We start from the raw sequence: 23,183 nt of genomic DNA, 5'->3' as shown, positions 1-23,183 counted from the left end.
TTTCAAGAAAAAGGGCAAAGGGAAGAAGAAGGGGAACTTCAAGAAGAACAACAAACAATTTGCTGTTCAGGAGAAGAAACCCAAGTCTGGACTCAAGCCTGAGACTGAGTGCTTCTACTGCAAGCAAACTGGTCACTGGAAGCGGAACTGTCCCAAGTATTTGGCGGATAAGAAGGATGGCAAGCTGAACAAAGGTACATGTGATATACATGTTATTGATGTGTACCTTAATAATTCTCGCAGTAGTGCCTGGGTATTTGATACTGGTTCTGTTGCTAATATTTGCAACTCAAAACAGGGACTACGGATTAAGCGAAGATTGGCAAAGGACGAGGTGATGATGCACGTGGGAAATGGTTACAAAGTCGATGTGATCGCGGTCGGCACGCTACCTCTACATCAACCTTCGGGATTAGTAGTAGACCTGAATAATTGTTATTTGGTGCCAGCGTTAAGCATGAACATTATATCTGGATCTTGTGTGATGCGAGACGGTTATTCATTTAAATCAGAGAATAATAGTTGTTCTATTTATATGAGTAATATCTTTTATGGTCATGCCCCCTTGAAGAGTGGTCTATTCTTTTTGAATCTCGATAGTGGAGATACACATGTTCATAGTATTGAAGCTAAAAGATGCAGAGTTGATAATGATAGTGCAACTTATTTGTGGCACCGCCGTTTGGGTCATATTGGTGTAAAGCGCATGAAGAAACTCCATTCTGATGGACTTTTGGAATCACTTTATTATGAATCACTTGGTACTTGCGAATCATGCCTCATGGGCAAGATGACTAAAACGCCGTTCTCTGGAAGAATGGAGCGAGCAACAGATTTGTTGGAGATCATACATACTGATGTATGTGGTCCGATGAATGTTGAGGCTCGCGGTGGATATCGTTATTTTCTCACCTTCACAGATGATTTGAGCAGATATGGGTATATCTACTTGATGAAACATAAGTCTGAAACATTTGAAAAGTTCAAAGAATTTCAGAGTGGAGTGGAAAATCATCGTAACAAGAAAATAAAGTTTCTACGATCTGATCGTGGAGGAGAATATTTGAGTTACGAGTATAGCCTTCATTTGAAACAATGCGGAATAGTTTCGCAACTCACGCCACCTGGAACACCGCAACGTAATGGTGTGTCCGAACGTCGTAATCGTACTTTACTAGATATGGTGCGATCTATGATGTCTCTTACAGATTTATAATTATCGTTTTGGGGTTATGCTTTAGAGAGGACAGCATTCACGTTAAATAGGGCAGCATCTAAATCCGTTGAGACGACTCCTTATGAACTGTGGTTTGGCAAGAAACCAAAGTTGTCGTTTCTTAAAGTTTGGGGCTGCGATGCTTATGTGAAAAAGCTTCAACCTGATAAGCTCGAACCCAAATCGGAGAAATGTGTCTTCATAGGATACCCAAAAGAGACAGTTGGGTACACCTTCTATCACAGATCCGAAGGCAAGAGTTTTGTTGCTAAGAATGGATCCTTTCTAGAGAAGGAGTTTCTCTCGAAAGAAGTGAGTGGGAGGAAAGTAGAACTTGATGAGGTAACTGTACCTGCTCCCTTATTGGAAAGTAGTTCATCACAGAAACCAGTTCTTGTGACATCTAGACCAATTAGTGAGGAAACTAACGATGATGGTCATGAAACTTCATATCAAGTTACTACCGAACCTCGTAGGTCAACCGGAGTAAGATCCGCACCAGAGTGGTGATGATGAGCCCAGATTCCGCAAAATGGCCTGAGGCCATGAAATCCGAGATGGGATCCATGTATGAGAACAAAGTGTGGACTTTGGTTGACTTGCCCGATGATCGGCAAGCCATCGAGAATAAATGGATCTTCAAAAAGAAGACAAACGCTGACGGTAATGTTACTGTCTACAAAGCTCGACTTGTTGCGAAAGGTTTTCGACAAGTTCAAGGAGTTGACTACGATGAGACCTTCTCACCCGTAGCGATGCTTAAGTCCGTCCGAATCATGTTAGCTATTGCCGCATTTTATGATTATGAAATTTGGCAAATGGATGTAAAGACTGCATTCCTGAATGGATTTCTGGAAGAAGAGTTGTTTATGATGCAACCTGAAGGTTTTATCGATCCAAAGTGTGCTAACAAAGTGTGCAAGCTCCAGCGATCCATTTATGGACTGGTGCAAGCCTCTCGGAGTTGGAATAAACGTTTTCATAGTGTGATTAAAGCATATGGTTTTATACAGACTTTCGGAGAAGCCTGTATTTACAAGAAAGTGAGTGGGATCTCTGTAGCATTTCTAGTATTATATGTGGATGACATATTGTTGATTGGAAATGATATAGAATTTTTGGATAGCATAAAAGGATACTTGAATAAGAGTTTTTCAATGAAAAACCTCGGTGAAGCTGCTTACATATTAGGCATCAAGATCTATAGAGATAGATCAAGACGCTTAATTGGACTTTCACAAAGCTCATACCTTGAAAAAGTTTTGAAAAGGTTCAAAATGGATCAGGCAAAGAAAGGGTTCTTGCCTGTGTTACAAGGTGTGAAGTTGAGCAAGACTCAATGCCTGACCACTGCAGAAGATAGAGAGAAAATGAAAGATGTTCCCCATGCTTCAGCCATAGGCTCTATCATGTATGCAATGCTATGTACCAGACCTAATGTGTGCCTTGCTATTAGTTTAGAAGGGAGGTACCAAAGTAATCCAGGAGTGGATCACTGGACAGCGGTCAAGAACATCCTGAAATACCTGAAAATGACTAAGGATATGTTTCTCGTTTGTGGAGGTGACAAAGAGCTCGTCGTAAATGGATACGTCGATGCAAGCTTTGACACTAATCCGGACGATTCTAAATCGCAAACCGGATACATGTTTATATTAAACAGTGGAGCTGTCAGTTGGAGCAGTTCTAAACAAAGCGTCGTGGCGGGATCTACGTGTGAAGCGGAATACATAGCTGCTTCGGAAGCAGCAAATGAAGGAGTCTAGATGAAGGAGTTCATATCCGATCTAGGTGTCATACCTAGTGCATCGGGTCCAATGAAAATCTTTTGTGACAATACTGGTGCAATTGCCTTGGCAAAGGAATCCAGATTTCACAAGAGAACCAAGCACATCAAGAGACGCTTCAACTCCATCCGGGATCAAGTCTAGGTGGGAGACATAGAGATTTGCAAGATACATACGGATCTGAATGTTGTAGACCCGTTGACTAAGCCTCTTCCACGAGCAAAACATGATCAGCACCAAGACTCCATGGGTGTTAGAATCATTACTGTGTAATCTAGATTATTGACTCTAGTGCAAGTGGGAGACTGAAGGAAATATGCCCTAGAGGCAATAATAAAGTTATTATTTATTTCCTCATATCATGATAAATGTTTATTATTCATGCTAGAATTGTATTAACCAGAAACGTAATACGTGTGTGAATACATAGACAAACATAGTGTCACTAGTATGCCTCTACTTGACTAGCTCGTTAATCAAAGATGGTCAAGTTTCCTAGCCATGGACATGAGTTGTCATTTGATTAACGGAATCACATCATTAGGAGAATGCTGTGATTGACTTGACCCATTCCGTTAGCTTAGCACTTGATCGTTTAGTATGTTGCTATTGCTTTCTTCATGACTTATACATGTTCCTATGACTATGAGATTATGGAACTCCCGTTTACCAGAGGACCACTTTGTGTGCTACCAAACGTCACAACGTAAGTGGGTGATTATAAAGGTGCTCTACAGGTGTCTCCAAAGGTACTTGTTGAGTTGGCGTATTTCAAGATTAGGATTTGTCACTCCGATTATCGGAGAGGTATCTCTGGGCCCTCTTGGTAATGCACATCACTATAAGCCTTGCAAGCAATGTGACTAATGACTTAGTTGCGGGATGATGCATTACGGAACAAGTAAAGAGACTTGCCTGTAACGAGATTGAACTAGGTATTGAGATACCGACGATCGAATCTGGGGCAAGTAACATACCGATGACAAAGGGAAAAACGTATGTTGTTATGCGGTTTGACCGATAAAGATCTTCGTAGAATATGTAGGAGCCAATATGAGCATCCAGGTTCCGCAATTGGTTATTGACCGGAGACATGTCTCGGTCATGTTTACATAGTTCTCAAACCCGTAGGGTCCGCACGCTTTAAGTTTGGTGACGATCGGTATTATGAGTTTTTGTGTTTTGATGTACCGAAGGTAGTTCGGAGTCCCGGATATGATCACAGACATGACGAGGAGTCTCGAAATGGTCGAGACGTAAAGATCGATATATTGGACGACTATATTCGGACACCGGAAGTGTTCCGAGTGGTTTTGGAGAAAAACTGGAGTACCGGGGGGTTACCGGAACCCCCCGGGGACTTAATTGGGCCTCATGTGCCTTAGTGGGAGAAGAGGAGGGGAGGCCAGGGCAGCCACACGCCCCCTCCCCCTCTAGTCCGAATTGGACAAGGAGGGGGGCGGCGCCCCCCTTTTCCTTCTCCTCCTTTCTCCCTTCCTTCCCTCTCCTACTCCAACAAGGAAAAGGAGGAGTCCTACTCCCGGTGGGAGTAGGACTCCCCCCTTGGCGCGCCCTCCTCCTGGCCGGCCGCCTCCTCCCCTTGCTCCTTTATATATGGGGGCAGGGGGCACCTCTAGACACACAGGTTGATCTATTGATCTATTCCAGTCGTGTGCGGTGCCCCCCTCCACCATATTCCACCTCGGTCATATCGTAGCGGTGCTTAGGCGAAGCCCTGCGTCGGTAGCAACATCATCACCGTCATCACGCTATCATGCTGACGGAATTCTCCCGTGAAGCTCTGCTGGATTGGAGTTCGCGGGACGTCATCGAGCTGAACGTGTGCTGAAATCGGAGGTGCCGTACGTTTGGTACTTGGATCGGTCGGATCGTGAAGACGTACGACTACATCAACCGCGTTGTGCTAACGCTTCCTCTTTCGGTCTACGAGGGTACGTGGAGAACACTCTCCCCTCTCGTTGCTATGTATCACCATGATCCTGCGTGTGCGTAGGAATTTTTTTGAAATTACTACATTCCCAAACAGTGGCATCCGAGCTAGGTTTTATGCGTAGATGTTATATGCACGAGTAGAACACAAGTGAGTCATACTTTGGTTCGGCGGTATTGTTGGATGAAGCGGCCCGGGCCTACATTACGCGTACGCTTACGCGAGACTGGTTCTACCGACGTGATTTGCACATAGGTGGCTGGCGGGTGTCAGTTTCTCCAAATTTAGTTGAACAGAGTGTGGCTACGCCCGGTCCTTGAGAAGGTTAAAACAACACTAATTTGACGAACTATCGTTGTGGTTTTGATGTGTAGGTAAGAATGGTTCTTGCTCAGCCCGTAGCAGCCACGTAAAACTTGCAACAACAAAGTAGAGGACGTCTAACTTGTTTTTCCAGGGCATGTTGTGATGTGATATGGTCAAGGCATGATGCTATATTTTATTGTATGAGATGATCATGTTTTGTAACCGAGTTATCGGCAACTAGCAGGAGCCATATGGTTGTCGCTTTATTATATGCAATGCAATCGCCCTGTAATTGCTTTACTTTATCACTAAGCGGTATCGATAGTCGTAGAAGCAATAGTTGGCGAGACGACAACGATGCTATGATGGAGATCAAGGTGTCGCGCCGGTGACGATGGTGATCATGACGGTGCTTCGGAGATGGAGATCACAAGCACAAGATGATGATGGCCATATCATATCACTTATATTGATTGCATGTGATGTTTATCTTTTATGCATCTTATTTTGCTTTGATTGACGGTAGCATTATAAGATGATCTCTCACTAAATTTCAAGATAAAAGTGTTCTCCCTGAGTATGCACCGTTGCCAAAGTTCGTCGTGCTGAGACACCACGTGATGATCGGGTGTGATAAGCTCTACATTCATCTACAACGGGTGCAAGCCAGTTTTGCACACGCAGAATACTCGGGTTAAACTTGACGAGCCTAGCATATGCAGATATGGCCTCGGAACACTGAGACCGAAAGGTCGAGCGTGAATCATATAGTAGATATGATCAACATAGTGATGCTCACCATTGAAAACTACTCCATCTCACGTGATGATCGGACATGGTTTAGTTGATTTGGATCACGTGATCACTTAGATGATTAGAGGGATGTCTATCTAAGTGGGAGTTCTTAAGTAATATGATTAATTGAACTTAAATTTATCATGAACTTAGTACCTGATAGTATTTTGCTTGTCTATGTTGATTGTAGATAGATGGCCTGTGCTGTTGTTCTGTTGAATTTTAATGCGTTCCTTGAGAAAGTAAAGTTGAAAGATGATGGTAGCAATTACATAGACTGGGTCCATAAGTTGAGGATTATCCTCATTGCTGCATAGAAGAATTACGTCCTGGAAGCGGGACTTCAATGACGTTTTGCCAGGCCTACTGCAGATGCAACTGACGACGTTAAGAATGTCTGGCAGAGCAAAGCTGATGACTACTCAATAGTTCAGTGTGCCATGCTTTACGGCTTAGGACCGGGACTTCAATGACGTTTTGAACGTCATGGAGCATATGAGATGCTCCAGGAGTTGAAGTTAATATTTCAAGCAAATGCCCGAATTGAGAGATTTGAAGTCTCCAATAAGTTCTATAGCTGCAAGATGGAGGAGAATAGTTCTGTCAGTGAACATATACTCAAAATGTCTGGGTATAACAATCACTTGATTCAACTGGGAGTTAATCTTCCGGATGATAGTGTCATTGACAGAATTCTTCAATCACTGCCACCAAGCTACAGGAGCTTCGTGATGAACTATAATATGGAAGGGATGGATAAGACAATTCTCGAGCTCTTCGCAATGCTAAGGGCTGCGGAGGTAGAAATCAAAAAGGAGCATCAAGTGTTGATGGTCAACAAGACCACCGGTTTCAAGAAAAAGGGCAAAGGGAAGAAGAAGGGGAACTTCAAGAAGAACAGCAAACAATTTGCTGCTCAAGAGAAGAAACCCAAGTCTGGACCTAAGCCTAAGACTGAGTGCTTCTACTTCAAACAGACTGGTCACTGGAAGCGGAACTGCCCCAAGTATTTGGCGGATAAGAAGGATGGCAAGGTGAACAAAGGTATATGTGATATACATGTTATTGATGTGTACCTTACTAGAGCTCGTAGTAGCACCTGGGTATTTGATACTGGTTCTGTTGCTAATATTTCCAACTCGAAACAGGAACTACAGATTAAGGGAAGACTGGCTAAGGACGAGGTGACGATGCGCGTGGGAAATGGTTCCAAAGTCGATGTGATCGCCGTCTGCACGCTACCTCTACATCTACCTTCGGGATTAGTTTTAGACCTAAATAATTGTTATTTGGTGCCAACGTTAAGCATGAACATTATATCTGGATCTTGTTTGATGCGAGACGGTTATTCATTTAAATCTGAGAATAATGGTTGTTCTATTTATATGAGTAATATCTTTTATGGTCATGCACCCTTGAAAAGTGGTCTATTTTTGTTGAGTCTCGATAGTAGTTATACACATATTCATAATGTTGAAGCCAAAAGATACAGAGGTTATAATGATAGTGCAACTTATTTGTGGCACTGCCGTTTGGGAAATATTGGTGTAAAGCGCATGAAGAAACTCCATACTGATGGACTTTTGGAATCACTTGATTATGAATCACTTGGTACTTGCGAACCATGCCGTATGGGCAAAATGACTAAGACGCCGTTCTCCGGAACAATGGAGCGAGCAACAAATTTGTTGGAGATCATACATACTAATGTATGTGGTCCGATGAATGCTGAGGCTCACAGCGGGTATCGTTATTTTCTCACCTTCACAGATGATTTGAGCAGATATGGGTATATCTACTTAATGAAACATAAGTCTGAAACATTTGAAAAGTTCAAAGAATTTCAGAGTGAAGTGGAAAATCATTGTAACAAGAAAATAAAGTTTCTACGATTTGATCGTGGAGGAGAATATTTGAGTTACGAGTTTGGTCTACATTTGAAACAATGCGGAATAGTTTCGCAACTCACGCCACCCGGAACACCACAGCGTAATGGTGTGTTCGAACGTCATAATCGTACTTTACTACATATGGTGCGATCTATGATGCCTCTTACTGATTTACCGCTATAGTTTTTGGGTTATGCTTTAGAGACGACTGCATTCACGTTAAATAGGGCACCATCAAAATCCGTTGAGAAGACGCCTTATGAACTGTGGTTTGGCAAGAAACCAAAGTTGTCGTTTCTTAAAGTTTGGGGCTGTGATGCTTATGTGAAAAAGCTTCAACCTGATAAGCTCGAACCCAAATCGGAGAAATGTGTCTTCATAGGATACCCAAAGGAAACTGTTGGGTAGACCTTCTATCACAGATCGGAAGGCAAGACATTCGTTGCTAAGAATGGATCGTTTCTAGAGAAGGATTTTCTCTCGAAAGAAGTGAGTGGGAGGAAAGTAGAACTTGATGAGGTAACTGTACCTGCTCCCTTATTGGAAAGTAGTTCATCACAGAAACCGGTTCCTGTGATACCAACACCAATTAGTGAAGAAGCTAATGATATTGATCATGAAACTTCAGATCAAGTTACTACTGAACCTCGTAGGTCAACCAGAGTAAGATCCGCACCAGAGTGGTACGGTAATCCTATTCTGGAGGTCATGTTACTTGACCAAGGCAAACCTACGAACTATGAAGAAGCGATGGTGAGCCCTGATTCCGCAAAATGGCTTGAGGCCATGAAATCTAAGATGGGATCCATGTATGAGAACAAAGTGTGGACTTTGGTTGACTTGCCCGATGATCGGCAAGCCATTGAGAATAAATGGATCTTCAAGAAGAAGACTGACACTGACGGTAATGTTACTGTCTATAAAGCTCGACTTGTTGCGAAAGATTTTCGACAAGTTCAAGGGATTGACTATGATGAGACTTTCTCACCCGTAGCGATGCTTAAGTCTGTCCGAATCATGTTAGCAATTGCCGCATTTTATGATTATGAAAATTGGCAAATGGATGTCAAAACTGCATTCCTGAATGGATTTCTGGAAGAAGATTTGTATATGATGCAACCAGAAGGTTTTGTCGATCCAAAGGGAGCTAACAAAGTGTGCAAGCTCCAGCGATCCATTTATGGAGTGGTGCAAGCCTCTCGGAGTTGGAATAAACGTTTTGATAGTGTGATCAAAGCATATGGTTTTATACAGACTTTTGAAGAAGCCTGTATTTACAAGAAAGTGAGTGGGAGCTCTGTAGCATTTTTGATATTATATGTGGATGACATATTGCTGATTGGAAATGATATAGAATTTCTGGATAGCATAAAAGGATACTTGAATAAGAGTTTTTCTATGAAAGACCTCAGTGAAAGCTGCTTACATATTAGGCATCAAGATCTATAGAGATAGATCAAGACGCTTGATAGGACTTTCACAAAGCACATACCTTGACAAAGTTTTGAAGAAGTTCAAAATGGATCAAGCAAAGAAAGGGTTCTTGCCTGTGTTACAAGGTGTGGAGTTGAGTCAGACTCAATGCCCGACCACTGCAGAAGATAGAGAGAAAATGAAAGATGTTCCCTATGCTTCAGCCATAGGCTCTATCATGTATGCAATGTTGTGTACCAGACCTGATGTGTGTCTTGCTATTAGCCTAGCAGGGAGGTACCAAAGTAATCCAGGAGTGGATCACTGGACAGCGGTCAAGAACATCCTGAAATACCTGAAAAGGACTAAGGATACGTTTCTCATTTATGGAGGTGACAAAGAGCTAGTCGTAAATGGTTACGTCGATGCAAGCTTTGACACTGATCCGGTCGATTCTAAATAACAAACTGGATACGTGTTTACATTGAACGGTGGAGCTGTCAGTTGGTGCAGTTCTAAACAAAGCGCCGCGGCGGTATCTACGTGTGAAGCGGAGTACATAGCTGCTTCAGAAGCAGCAAATGAAGGAGTCTGGATGAAGGAGTTCATATCCGATCTAGGTGTCATACCTAGTGCATCGGGTCCAATGAAAATCTTTTGTGACAATACTGGTGCAATTGCCTTGGCAAAGGAATCCAGATGTCACAAGAGGACCAAGCACATCAAGAGACGCTTCAATTCCATCGGGACCAAGTCCAGGTGGGAGACATAGAGATTTGCAAGATACATACGGATCTGAATGTTGCAGACCCGTTGACTAAGCCTCTTCCACGAGCAAAACATGATCAGCACCAAAACTCCATGGGTGTTAGAATCATTACTATGTAATCTAGATTATTGACCCTAGTGCAAGTGGGAGACTGAAGGAAATATGCCCTAGAGGCAATAATAAAGTTATTATTTATTTCCTCATATCATGATAAATGTTTATTATTCATGCTAGAATTGTATTAACCGGAAACATAATACATGTGTGAATACATAGACAAACATAGTGTCACTAGTATGCCTCTACTTGACTAGCTCGTTAATCGAAGATGGTTAAGTTTCCTAGCCATGGACATGAGTTGTCATTTGATTAACGGGATCACATCATTAGGAGAATGATGTGATTGACTTGACCCATTCTGTTAGCTTAGCACTTGATCGTTTAGTATGTTGCTATTGCTTTATTCATGACTTATACATGTTCCTATGACTATGAGATTATGCAACTCCCGTTTACCAGCGGAACACTTTGTGTGCTACCAAATGTCACAACGTAACTGGGTGATTATAAAGGTGCTCTACAGGTGTCTCCAAAGGTACTTGTTGAGTTGGCGTATTTCGAGATTAGGATTTGTCACTCCGATTGTCGGAGAGGTATCTCTAGGCCCTCTCGGTAATGCACATCACTATAAGCCTTGCAAGAAATGTGACTAATGAGTTAGTTGCGGGATGATGCATTACGAAACGAGTAAAGAGACTTGCCGGTAACGAGATTGAAGTAGGTATTGAGATACCGACGATCGAATCTCGGGCAAGTAACATACTGATGACAAAGGGAACAACGTATGTTCTTATGCGGTTTCACCAATAAAGATCCATAGAATATGTAGGAGGCAATATGGGCATCCAGGTTCCGCTATTGGTTATTGACCGGAGACATGTCTCGGTCATGTTTACATAGTTCTCGAACCCGTAGGGTCCGCACGCTTAAAGTTTGGTGACGATCGGTATTATGAGTTTTTGTGTTTTGATGTACCGAAGGTAGTTCGGAGTCCTGGATATGATCACGGACATGACGAGGAGTCTCGAAATGGTCGAGGCGTAAAGATCGATATATTGGATGACTATATTCGGACACCGGAAGTGTTCCGAGTGGTTTCGGAGAAAAACCGGAGTACCGGGGGGTTACCGGAACCCCCCGGGGAGTTAATTGGGCCTCATGGGCCTTAGTGGGAGAAGAGGAGGGGAGGCCAGGGCAGCCGCATGCCCCCTCCCCCTCTAGTCCGAATTGGACAAGGAGGGGGGCGGCGCCCCCCTTTTCCTTCTCCTCCTTTCTCCCTTCCTTCCCTCTCCTACTCCAACAAGGAAAAGGAGGAGTCCTACTCCCGGTGGGAGTAGGACTCCCCCCTTGGCGCGCCCTCCTCCTGGCCGGCCACCTCCTCCCCTTGCTCCTTTATATATGGGGGCAGGGGGCACCTCTAGACACACAAGTTGATCTATTGATCTATTCCAGCCGTGTGTGGTGCCCCCCTCCACCATATTCCACCTCGGTCATATCGTAGCGGTGCTTAGGCGAAGCCCTGCGTCGGTAGCAACATCATCACAGTCATCACGCCGTCGTGGTGACGGAACTCTCCCATGAAGCTCAGCTGGATCGGAGTTCGCGGGACGTCATCGAGCTGAACGTGTGCTGAACTCGGAGGTGCCGTACGTTCGGTACTTGGATCGGTTGGATCGTGAAGACGTACGACTACATCAACCGCGTTGTGCTAACACTTCCGCTTTCGGTCTATGAGGGTACGTGGACAACACTCTCCCCTCTCGTTGCTATGCATCACCATGATCCTGCGTGCGCGTAGGAATTTTTTTGAAATTACTACGTTCCCCAACACCACATACATCAGTATGTATGATTTCTAATAAATCTGTTGCTCGCTCCATTGTTCCAGAGAACGGAGTTTTAGTCATCTTGCCCATGAGGCATGGTTCGCAAGTACCAAGTGATTCATAATCAAGTGATTCCAAAAGTCCATGAGAATGGAGTTTCTTCATGCGCTTTACACCAATATGACCCAAACGACAGTGCCACAAATAAGTTGCACTATCATTATCAACTCTGCATATTTTGGCTTCAATATTATGAATATATGTGTCACTATTATCGAGATTCAGTAAAAATAGACCACTCTTCAAGGGTGCATGACCATAAAAGATATTACTCGTATAAATAGAACAACCATTATTCTCTGATTTAAATGAATAACCGTCTCGCATCAAACAAGATCCAGATATAATGTTCATGCTTAACGCTAGCACCAAATAACAATTATTCAGGTCTAATACTAACACCGAAGGTAGATGTAGAGGTAGCGTGCCGACGGCGATCACATCGACTTTGGAACCATTTCCCACACGCATTGTCACCTCATCCTTAACCAATCTTCGCTTAATCCGTAGTCCCTGTTTCGAGTTGCAAATATTAGCAACAGAACCAGTATCAAATACCTAGGCACTACTGCGAGCATTAGTAAGGTACACATCAATAACATGCATATCACATATACCTTTGTTCACCTTGCCATCCTTCTTATCCGCCAAATACTTGGGGCAGCCACTTCCAGTGACTAGTCCCTTTGCAGTAGAAGCACTCAGTCTCAGGCTTAGGTCTAGACTTGGGCTTCTTCACTTGAGCAGTGATGACGCACAAGTATAGGGGATCTATCATAGTCCTTTCGATAGGTAAGAGTGTCGAACCCAACGAGGAGCAGAAGGAAATGATAAGCGGTTTTCAGCAAGTTGTTCCCTGCAAGCACTGAAATTATCGGTAACAGATAGTTTTGTGATAAGGCAATTTGTAACGGGTAACAAGTAACAAGTGTAAATAAAGTGCAACAAGATGGCCCAATCCTTTTTGTATCAAAGGACAAGCCTGGATAAACTCTTATATAGAGAAAAGCGCTCCCGAGGACACATGGGAATTATCGTCATGCTAGTTTTCATCACGTTCATATGATTCGCGTTCGTTACTTTGATAATTTGGTATGTGGGTGGACCGGTGCTTGGGTGCTGCCCTTTCTTGGACAAGCATCCCACTTATGATTAACCCCTATTGCAAGCATCCGCAACTACAAAAGAAGTATTAAGGTAAACCTAACCATAGCATGAAACATATGGATCCAAATCAGCCCCTTACGAAGCAACTCATAAACTAGGGTTTAAGCTTCTGTCACTCTAGCAACCCATCATCTACTTATTACTTCCCAATGCCTTCCTCTAGGCCCAAATAATGGTGAAGTGTCATATAGTCAACGTTCACATAACACCACTAGAGGAAAGACAACATACATCTCATCGAAATATCGAACGAATACCAAATTCACATGACTACTTATAGCAAGACTTCTCCCATGTCCTCAGGAACAAACGTAACTACTCACAAATCATATTCATGTTCATAATCAGAGGGGTATTAATATGCATAATGGATCTGAACATATGATCTTCCACCAAATAAACCAACTAGCATCAACTACAAGGAGTAATCAACACTACTAGCAACCCACAGGTACCAATCTGAGGCTTTGGGACAAAGATTGGATACAAGAGATGAACTAGGGTTTGAGAGGAGATGGTGCTGGTGAAGATGTTGATGGAGATTGACCCCCTCCCGATGAGAGGATCGTTGGTGATGACGATGGCGATGATTTCCCCCTCCCAGAGGGAAGTTTCCCCGGCAGAATAGCTCTGCCGGAGCCCTAGATTGGTTCCGCCAAGGTTCGGCCTCGTGGCGGCGGAGTTTCTTCCCGAAAGTTGGCTTATGATTTTTTTTCTCGGACGAAAGACTTCATAGAGGAGAAGATGGGCACCGGAGGCCTGCCAGGGAGCCCACGAAGCAGGGGGCGCGCCCAGGGGGTAGGGCGCGCCTCCCACCCTTGTGGCCAGGGTGTGGCCCCCCTCTGGTATTTTCTCCGCTCGGTATTTTTTATTAATTCCAAAAATGACTTCTGTGAAGTTTCAGGACTTTTGGAGCTGTGCAGAATTGGTCTCTAATATTTGCTTCTTTTCCAGCCTAGAATTCCAGCTGCCGGCATTCTCCCTCTTCATGTAAACTTTGTAAAATAAGAGAGAATAGGCATAAGTATTGTGGCATAACGTGTAGTAACAGCCCATAATGCAATAAATATCAATATAAAAGCATGATGCAAAATGGACGTATCAACTCCCCCAAGCTTAGACCTCGCTTGTCCTCAAGCGGAAGCCGATAACGATGAATATGTCCACATGTTTAGAGGTAGAGGTGTCGATAAAATAAAATACGTACATGAGGGCATCATGATCATTCTTATAACAGCAACATATATGGATATTGTCATATGATTTCTTATGCTCAAGTAATAATCTATGCACAATGTCAAGTATGAATCAGAAACTTAATTGAGAACCAACAAACTATAATCTCAGTCATTGAAGCAATTCCAATTTATCATAACATCGGAAAGAGTCAACATAAGAGCTTTTCAGCAAGTCCACATACTCAACTATCATTTAGTCTTTCACAATTGCTAACACTCACGCAATACTTATGGTTATGGAGTTTTAATCAGAAAGAGTCAACATAAGATAGGGGCTTATAGTGTTGCCTCCCAACCTTTTACCTCAAGGGTAATGTCAAAAATAATAATTCATGCTAACTTACATCCAATTAGATATATATATCAAGATCTTTCCAACACAGTGTGCTTGCCAAAGGATAAAATGTAAAAAGGAAAGGTGAAGATCACCATGACTCTTGCAAGGTATAAGACAAAAGTAAAAAAGATAGGCCCTTCGTAGAGGGAAGCAGAGGTTGTCATGTGCTTTTAGGGTTGGATGCATGAAATCTTAATGCAAAAAAACGTCACTTTATATTGCCACTTGTGATATGAACCTTTATTATGTAGTCCATCGCTTTTATTGCTTCCATATCACAAGATCGTATAAAGTTTATTTTCTCCACACTAATAAATCATACATATTTAGAGAGCAATTTTTATTGCAATGCAACATGACAACTTACTTGAAGGATCTTACTCAATCCATAGGTAGATATGGTGGACTCTCATGGAAAAACTGGGTTTAAGGATATTCGGAAGCACAAGTAGTATCTCTACTTGGTGCAAAGAATTTGGCTAGCATGAGAGGGAAAGGCAAGCTCAACATGTTGGATGATCCATGACAATATACTTTATTTCGGAAATAAGAAAACATAACCCATTACGTTGTCTTCCTTGTCAACATCAACTCTTTAGCATGTCATACTTTAATGAGTGCTCACAATCATAAAAGATGTCCAACATAGTATATTTATATGTGAAAACCTCTCTTTCTTTATTACTTCCTATTAATTGCAACGATGACCAAAACTATGTTTGTCAACTCTCAACAACTTTTAATCATCATACTCTTTATATGTGAAGTCATTATATGTGAAAACAGGCTAGTAATCTTTAATCAACAAGGACCCAAGGCCCGTTACGCCCTATCCGAATTAGGCCCAGTAGCGTCATCTGGGCCATCCAATATGATTCCAGCCTGTTTTCACTTCTAGCCCATGTATGGCCCATGACGTCTTTCGGCCCATATGAGGCCCTATGTAACTCTTGGCCTATTAACGGCCCGTGGTGAAACTGGACCGTAATGAACAGTGTATCACTTTACACCCATTAACAGCCCGTGGTGAAACTGGCCCGTAATGAACAGTGTATCACTTTATACCCATTAACGGCCCGTTATTCCGTTGGGCCGTTTTCAGCCCATGTTATCTTTCGGCCTTCTCAGAGCCCATTTATTCTTGGGCTCATTTCCAGCATTCGTTTACTTACGGCCCGTTACTGTAATTTTCTGCTTGTGGGCCAAATTCAGCCCGTGGTTACAGTCGGCCCGTTTGTGGTCCGTTAATATGTTGGGCCGTTTTCATAGCGTCATCAAATACGGCCTATTAACGATGACCCGTTATGGTCGGCCCATGAACGGACGATTCCAACTCTAGCCCGTTTACGGCCATAATGCAGTCTGTTTGGCCCATGTTTGGCCAATCGATCATACGGCCCGTATAAGGCCCATTGATGATACGGCCCGCAAAAGGCCCATTGTTTCTATGGCCCGTAGAAGGCCCATTGTTTCTACAGCCCATAGAAGGCCCACTGTTTCTACGGCCAGTAGGAGGCCCAGTGTCACTACAGTAAATATTAGCCCATGGTTATTGTGGCCTAGTTTTAAAAAATAGGTTATTGCAGCCACTAGCTAACCGCGGAAAAAGAACTGCAATGACTACAAGCAAACAAATAAACAAGACAACAAGGAAATAAATAAGCAAGCAACTAACGCTAGGCTATCACGGCTATTACACATATTACATCCACTGGGCATCAAAGTTCGCCACCAGTGCAAATAAACGCGCCGACAAAAGAATATACAAAACTGAGAGCACTTCAGAAGGCACTAGGCCTGGCCACGTCGGGCCCCCCAAACAGCTGAAGAAGCTGAGTAGACCTCAGTTGTGTCAACGATAGATGCATAAACACTAGATTTAAGGCATGATGGTGCGCACGGCAGTCCTCTGACATCTTCATTGCATCTTTGACTTCAACTCGGAGCTGAGCTGAAGCAAGCCTTTCCGCTTTAATTTGAGACTGAAGAAGTCGAACTGATTGTGGCAGCGACTGCACAGAGGTTGTCTCACACCTGCTGGTGAGTAGCTTCAACTCACTGTCTTCATCAAGACAGGACCGTGGGGTCATCTCGGTGTCCTCAAGATGGTTTGGCTCACTATCTTCCCTAAAGTTCTGCCTGGCGTAAGAGATACGAGTCTGAAAGAGAAACAAGGAGACACGTAACAGGTTTCACAATTATATAAGCAAATAAATGGATCTGTTCTGCATAAGGAACATGTTTTTACAACTACAATTTGAAACTGGTAGTTGTTGCAAACATCCAATCAGATGTAAACAGCAAAGCAAACAGCAGTGGAAGAAATGATGCCTATCCAAATATATACTAGAACAAAGTTTGAAGGCTTGAGAAGGATGAACTTACATTACATGTTAACACGGGCTGGACAAAGCCCTTCTCCATGTTGATGGAAGGATAATTCAATAAATTCCCCAAAGAAAATTCTTTATAAGCGTTGCCATTATTCTACATTTTGCAAAGAGTAAATATAGATCAAATAATATTGGAAGAAACAGAGGATAATGAAGCTCAGGTGCAGACTGATGATACATAATCAAATAGCAATTAATTAAGTACAGCGTTACAAGGCAAAATGGAGAGAGGTACTGACAAGAGCAATGCAGAGCCCATTATTGTTTTGAGATCGTATGATCCTTTGAGCAAGGAGATTCATCTGAAATTAGTTTTCATACAAGAGAGAAGGTAAGGCACAAGCAGAAATTTAGGAGTTCATATTTTGAATTGATATCATAGACAGTACCTGACGCTGGGCTCCCAGCAGTTCTAATAGGGGTTTGGCCACTGGAGTAGGGGTAAAGTGTGGTACAGTTGGGCCTGTGTTTCCTGTGGCTGCTGATCTATCTGATTTAACAGGTATCACTACCTTTTCCAAATACCTAGTTTGTACTCCTTGAGGATCTGCACTCACCCTCTTCCTTTTGGACATCTATTACGAAAGAACAACATTTGACTGGAAAAGCATAGTGTGACGACACATGGAATAGGTACAGAAAATGGATAGGTATGGCATATACTCATACATGATGCTTAAACTAAGAAGATGGTGTAACAAAGTAGAAGTAATGCAAGAGGTCAGATGCAAAATATGTGCGACCAATACAACTTTGCAAAGTTAGAGCAAGCACCTTGATGGGTGAATAAGATAGGCCATCCTCCACCATGCCAAGTTTGTTAGCCAGTGGATCGTTCCGCAATATTCCTCTCGTGCGCCCATTCTCATATTCATTTTGATAATGTTCAATATCTGACATGCATGAAAACATAAAAACAAGTGAGATTTTCTTTGTAATGCAGAAGTGATTCTAATCCAATACTGCCTCCCTGTAAACCCCTTTGTGCTATCACTGCAATTCTTTTAAAAGATGCCATGCATGCTGTAATTTGTTGTGTGCATTAATATAATGTGTCCTACTACTCAAAATATGAGAGCTCCAGAAGTGATGACACTTCGTAGATGATAGCTTCAACATATAGTAAAGAAGAACAAGTCGACCTGACCTGACAGATTCAAAATATACTAAGGGAGAACAACTCGACCTGACCAGTCGACCGCAAGAGAAGAGTATCATCTTAAAGAAGAGCAGAAGAGCAAGCAGATTGAAGATATTACAAGTCTTTCAATACAATGTCGGTTGGCCACCCATGATGAACCAGAGCACACGGAGAAATACTATTCTTTCCGGTCTCTCCATATGTGGCTCACATGCATTTCGAAACTAAAGTAGGAACATTTAGCTAACCAATTAAACATCTCTCAGTTTTACTAATATCAGCAATAATAACAGATATGAATTTGTACAACTAAGCTTGTTTAGCTCGATGGGTGGAGCAGTGCTATTACGACACGAACCACGTAGGCTGATTGTGGTCATCATAAAATGGGGAAAACATAAGCATGATGAGTACAGTGTTGACCGTGGCAGTGGGATGGCAGATCTGAAGCTGCAAACCGCGCAAAGGGTAGTTAGCAACCGATGTTTGCTTTGAAATAACAACTAAGATTTGGTATGGACAAGAAAGTACGGTCAACAAGTGACAAAGAAATGCAATTATGCTGTCTCTCTATATGTCGCGACATGCATTTGGAAACTCAAGTGGGACCTTTAGCTAACCAATAAAATGTGTCGGTTAACTAATATCAGTATCATATCACAATCATATTTGAACAACTAAGCTTTTGAATTCTGAGTGTTGTGTTGTTTAGCTTGAAGGGTGGAGTAATGCTAGTACGACAGAAAGCACCTACGCAGATCATAGTAGAGTAGATAAAAGGGGAAAACCCTAAGCATCAAGAGAAAAATCAGGAAAGTGGAACTAGCTGGACCAGTGAGTGGCGCACATACTTTTTGAAACGAATATAGGAACATTAGGTGACCAATTAAACGTTCTCTGTTTTAGTGATATGAGCATCATATCAGATTCGTATTTCAACACGTAAGCTTTGGGTTGAGGTCTTGAGGAGCAGTGCTATCACGACACAAAGTACCTACGATGATGGTAGGGAATATAAAGGGGGGAAACCATAAGCTTTACGAGTATAGTGCCCGCGCCATGGCGGATCTGAAGGTGCAAACCGGACAAAGCTACTTCGCAACCAATGTTTGCTTTCAACTAGCCACTACGATTTGGTACGGACAAGAAAAGTACAGTAAACAAATTACGATCTATTTTCCGGGTGAGATCAATAACTTAAGCACATATGGAAGAGTACCACCTCTCTTGCGACGCCGTGTAGGCCTATGCTGATACGTTGAAGGTGCTGCGGGTGCGATGGCTGTCGGCGGCGGGGAAGAAGACTTTAGACGGCAGACGGCCGGGTCGGGGGATATATCATGTTGCCGTGGACGAGGCGGTCGTAGGAGCAGCAACGGCAAGGTGGACGATGGCACTGATGAAGCGAGAGGAGGCGATGAAAGGATCCTGGTCCAGCGCCGTGGATGAGAGACGTCCATCTCTTGAAGTGGACGACGGGGTAGGGGTAGCGGCTCCGGCAAGGTGGAGGATGGGGTGGCGGACGGAGGAGGCTGGCCGCAGTGCGGAGGTTGTCGTGTCGCCGACGGTGTATGAATGGGGAAATGGAGGGGAGGGGGGATCTCAAACTTTGGGACGCGCTTCTCTGAAATGGGGGAAAGTTACGAACTTATCCCCCGTTTAAAATTTCGGACATCGCGTCGGTTGGGGATAGGACGGTAATCTCGCATCTCCCAAATATTTGCCGGTAACTATTTCGGGCGAGGAGAGGGTGTTTTCCCGCCCACGGTTGGCGCCCACAGTGTATGAACGGGCCTGACAGGTAGGGCGGTTGTGTCACGTCTGATGGAAGTTACACATCTGCCCCTATTTAAAATATTAGTCTACATCGATTCCAGACGAGGAGAGTTTGTTTTGCCGCCCACCGTGTATGAATGGGGAAATGGAGGAAGAGACGCATGTCTTTCGGATGAGCTTGAATCAAATGTGTTTTGCCGCCCATGTTTGGCGCCCACCGTGTCTGAATGGGCTCAGAGGCCGTCGTGTCACGTCTGATTGAAGTTACTAGTCTAACCCTATCGACAGCAGTGTAAATCCAGTCGATAAGGATGTCAAGTGTCAGGGGTAGACAGTAATTTCCATCTCGCAAACACTTGCTTCGGGCAGCCCACAAATTATAGTGGGTGTTTAGCCGCTTCGTTCAAAACTTGGGAGAATTAGCATTCACGTTTCCCCTGGGACCTGGCAAACTAAATTCAAATCCAATTTGTATTTGATTACGAATATCCACAGATAATTATACGTTTTGTTATTTATTTCTTCAAAACCTCAACAAAGATTTATTCCACCTTTATATATGATTATGATTTAGAAATGCCGTGATCTTTGAATTCAGTAGGTTGGATACACTCTGAGTCAAACAGTTATTTCATCCAATACAATATGCTCCCACGAAAAACAGTTCACCTTATGTCAATCATACAAGTACTGAGGATTACCTCGCCTAAAAAATTCGGATCATTACAACACATGGACAACATAGGGGGTCTTGCAACATAATCCATTCAGAGACATGACACAACATGCAAGTACAATAATCTAATGACAATTTCAACTAGTATCTAAAGAAGAACCGGGATTACCTTGGGCTTCAGATAGTAGAAACAACAGGACCTCCTCCGTCTTCAAATGCAACATTCTTACTTCCTCCAATTCTTGGGTTGCTTGCATAATGCGTGCTGCTAATTCCGTAATTTCCAGCCTCAAGATAAAAATTACCTCATTCATGGCAGCCACACCATCTCTTTCTGCCTCTAGTAGAACCTCAAGCACTATAATATTTGTGCTCAGACTGCTCTCCGGCGGTGTTGCCTCTGAACTGCTACCATCTGGTAACATGGATGGCGCACTGCTTCCACAAATAGATTCTGGGGTTGTACATTGTGTCCTAGTGTGAACGGCATCCTGAAAGGTTTCTGCTGGACATCAGTAAGAGATAGTTATCGTATGATCCAGGCAGTAAGCTTACATGGTAAACGACGGACGAATTATTTGCGAGCATGGCAAACTATATTTAAATGGTTCGAAGCAGCATCAGCCGAAAAGAAATTAAAATGCTAAGATGAAACTAGGGATGTAAGTGGCAAATAAACGACATCCGCCAGTCCCATCTAGTTAGTTTTTGCTACCTCCCTAGTTCATTTTCCTCAAAAAACAAAAACTCTTTTGAACTATCATACCACCAGTGGACTTTAATCGGGATTAAACGGGACCCAGTTGACATCCCTAGTTGAAAGGGAGTGTACCACCGCTATATTTAAGTTGCCAAGGCATCTAAGCAGTTGAAATAATCTGAGAAAGCACTTAACAGTGTGGCCTCATATAAACTACGAAGACAGTCTTGTGATGAAGTTGAGAGGAAAAGTTAAGGACTCAAATGAAATGGGCATGCATTTCTTTACAATAGTACAGCAGGCACTGCTGACATATTGGCCAACTCAGGTATAGCGTAACAACAAATAAGCATTCGAATCAAGCAATAAAGCAAAGCAGACAACTGAACTATTTGTAATTCGGTAGGATTACACGTTGAGGGAACAAGCCAAGAAAGCAGCCCACTCGCATTACATTTCACATGTACTAAAACACACTGGCTTACCATATGTTGTTGTGAAGCCTAGCTGCTGTTGCAATGTTCTTTGAAGATATCGTCAGCATCCCGTGGTTACAAATCTAGTTGTTGTAGTTTATTCTGCACCATCTATTTAGGTAAAATTAATTTTAATCGCATGCACTGGTCCGAATTGATCATCAATGGTTCATCTAAACTAATGAAAGAAGGGTGTGTGCATACACGACAATATATATGCTTCCCTCTATTTTTATGCTTGTTCGAGGTGCCAGCCCCAAAAGAACAAATATTTTGCTTGATGGGGTTGGCAGCTCCATAATTAATAGAAGCATCAAATTAGTCATGCAACTTGGGAAGATCAAGAACACACAAACAAGTAATGAACATAGGCTCGGAGCAGTGATATAATAGCTAGCATCAGAAAATGTAGGGTAAAACGAACAAAAAGCAGCGGAACCACATGCTACTTTGCTGATGTGTAATTAAGCATAGAGAACATTAAGCAGTCTGATGGAACCAACAGGTGGCATCAGAACAAAACTAAAGCATATTAATTATATGTACACTGGTATGTAGTTTAGCACATGTAACATGTTCACTGCCAGAAGTATAGCCCTACAGGTGCAAGCAGAATAACGCGTCTCCTGAAAAACTGAATGATGCCCTGAAGAAATTCAAAGGTGCAGTGCTTATGCTAGGAAAGTGAACGTAGGCGCTGGCCGTTGGATAATAGTACCTGATTCTCGGCGGCGTATGGGTATCGTTGTCATACTTGATAGCTAAGGATCATCGATGGTGCTCGTGTTGCGGTTGAGTTTGGGCCGGTTGTCGCCGCCACTGAAGCGGCTCCGGTGCTACGGTTGCAGCGCCTATCGACATACAAGAAAGCTCATCTGTGGTAAGTGAACAGTTGCACGATAAAGAGAAAAACCGAAGGAGTACAAATCGAAATAACCTGACGAGGCTGTGGCGTCGGTAAAGCAGGACCGGTGGAGTTGAATATGGCGTCCGTGGAGTGGGTCCGGTGCAGTGGACGAAGGCTTCGGCGGGCGCGTTGTACAGGGCTTTCGGTGAGGCGGATCTGTTGCGGCGGACGAGGGCTTGTATGAAGGGCCAGCGAAGGGGCGGACGAGGGAGTCAGTGAAGGGCCTACGCTGTGGTGGACGAGGGCGCCGGTTAAGCAGATCCGGTGCGGTGGACCATGATGGCGGTCAAGGAGATCTGG

The sequence above is a fragment of the Aegilops tauschii genome, chromosome 2 (assembly GCF_002575655.3).
Source record: "Aegilops tauschii subsp. strangulata cultivar AL8/78 chromosome 2, Aet v6.0, whole genome shotgun sequence".
NCBI classification, from domain to species: Eukaryota; Viridiplantae; Streptophyta; class Magnoliopsida; order Poales; family Poaceae; genus Aegilops; species Aegilops tauschii.
This window is presented reverse-complemented; position numbering follows the sequence as displayed.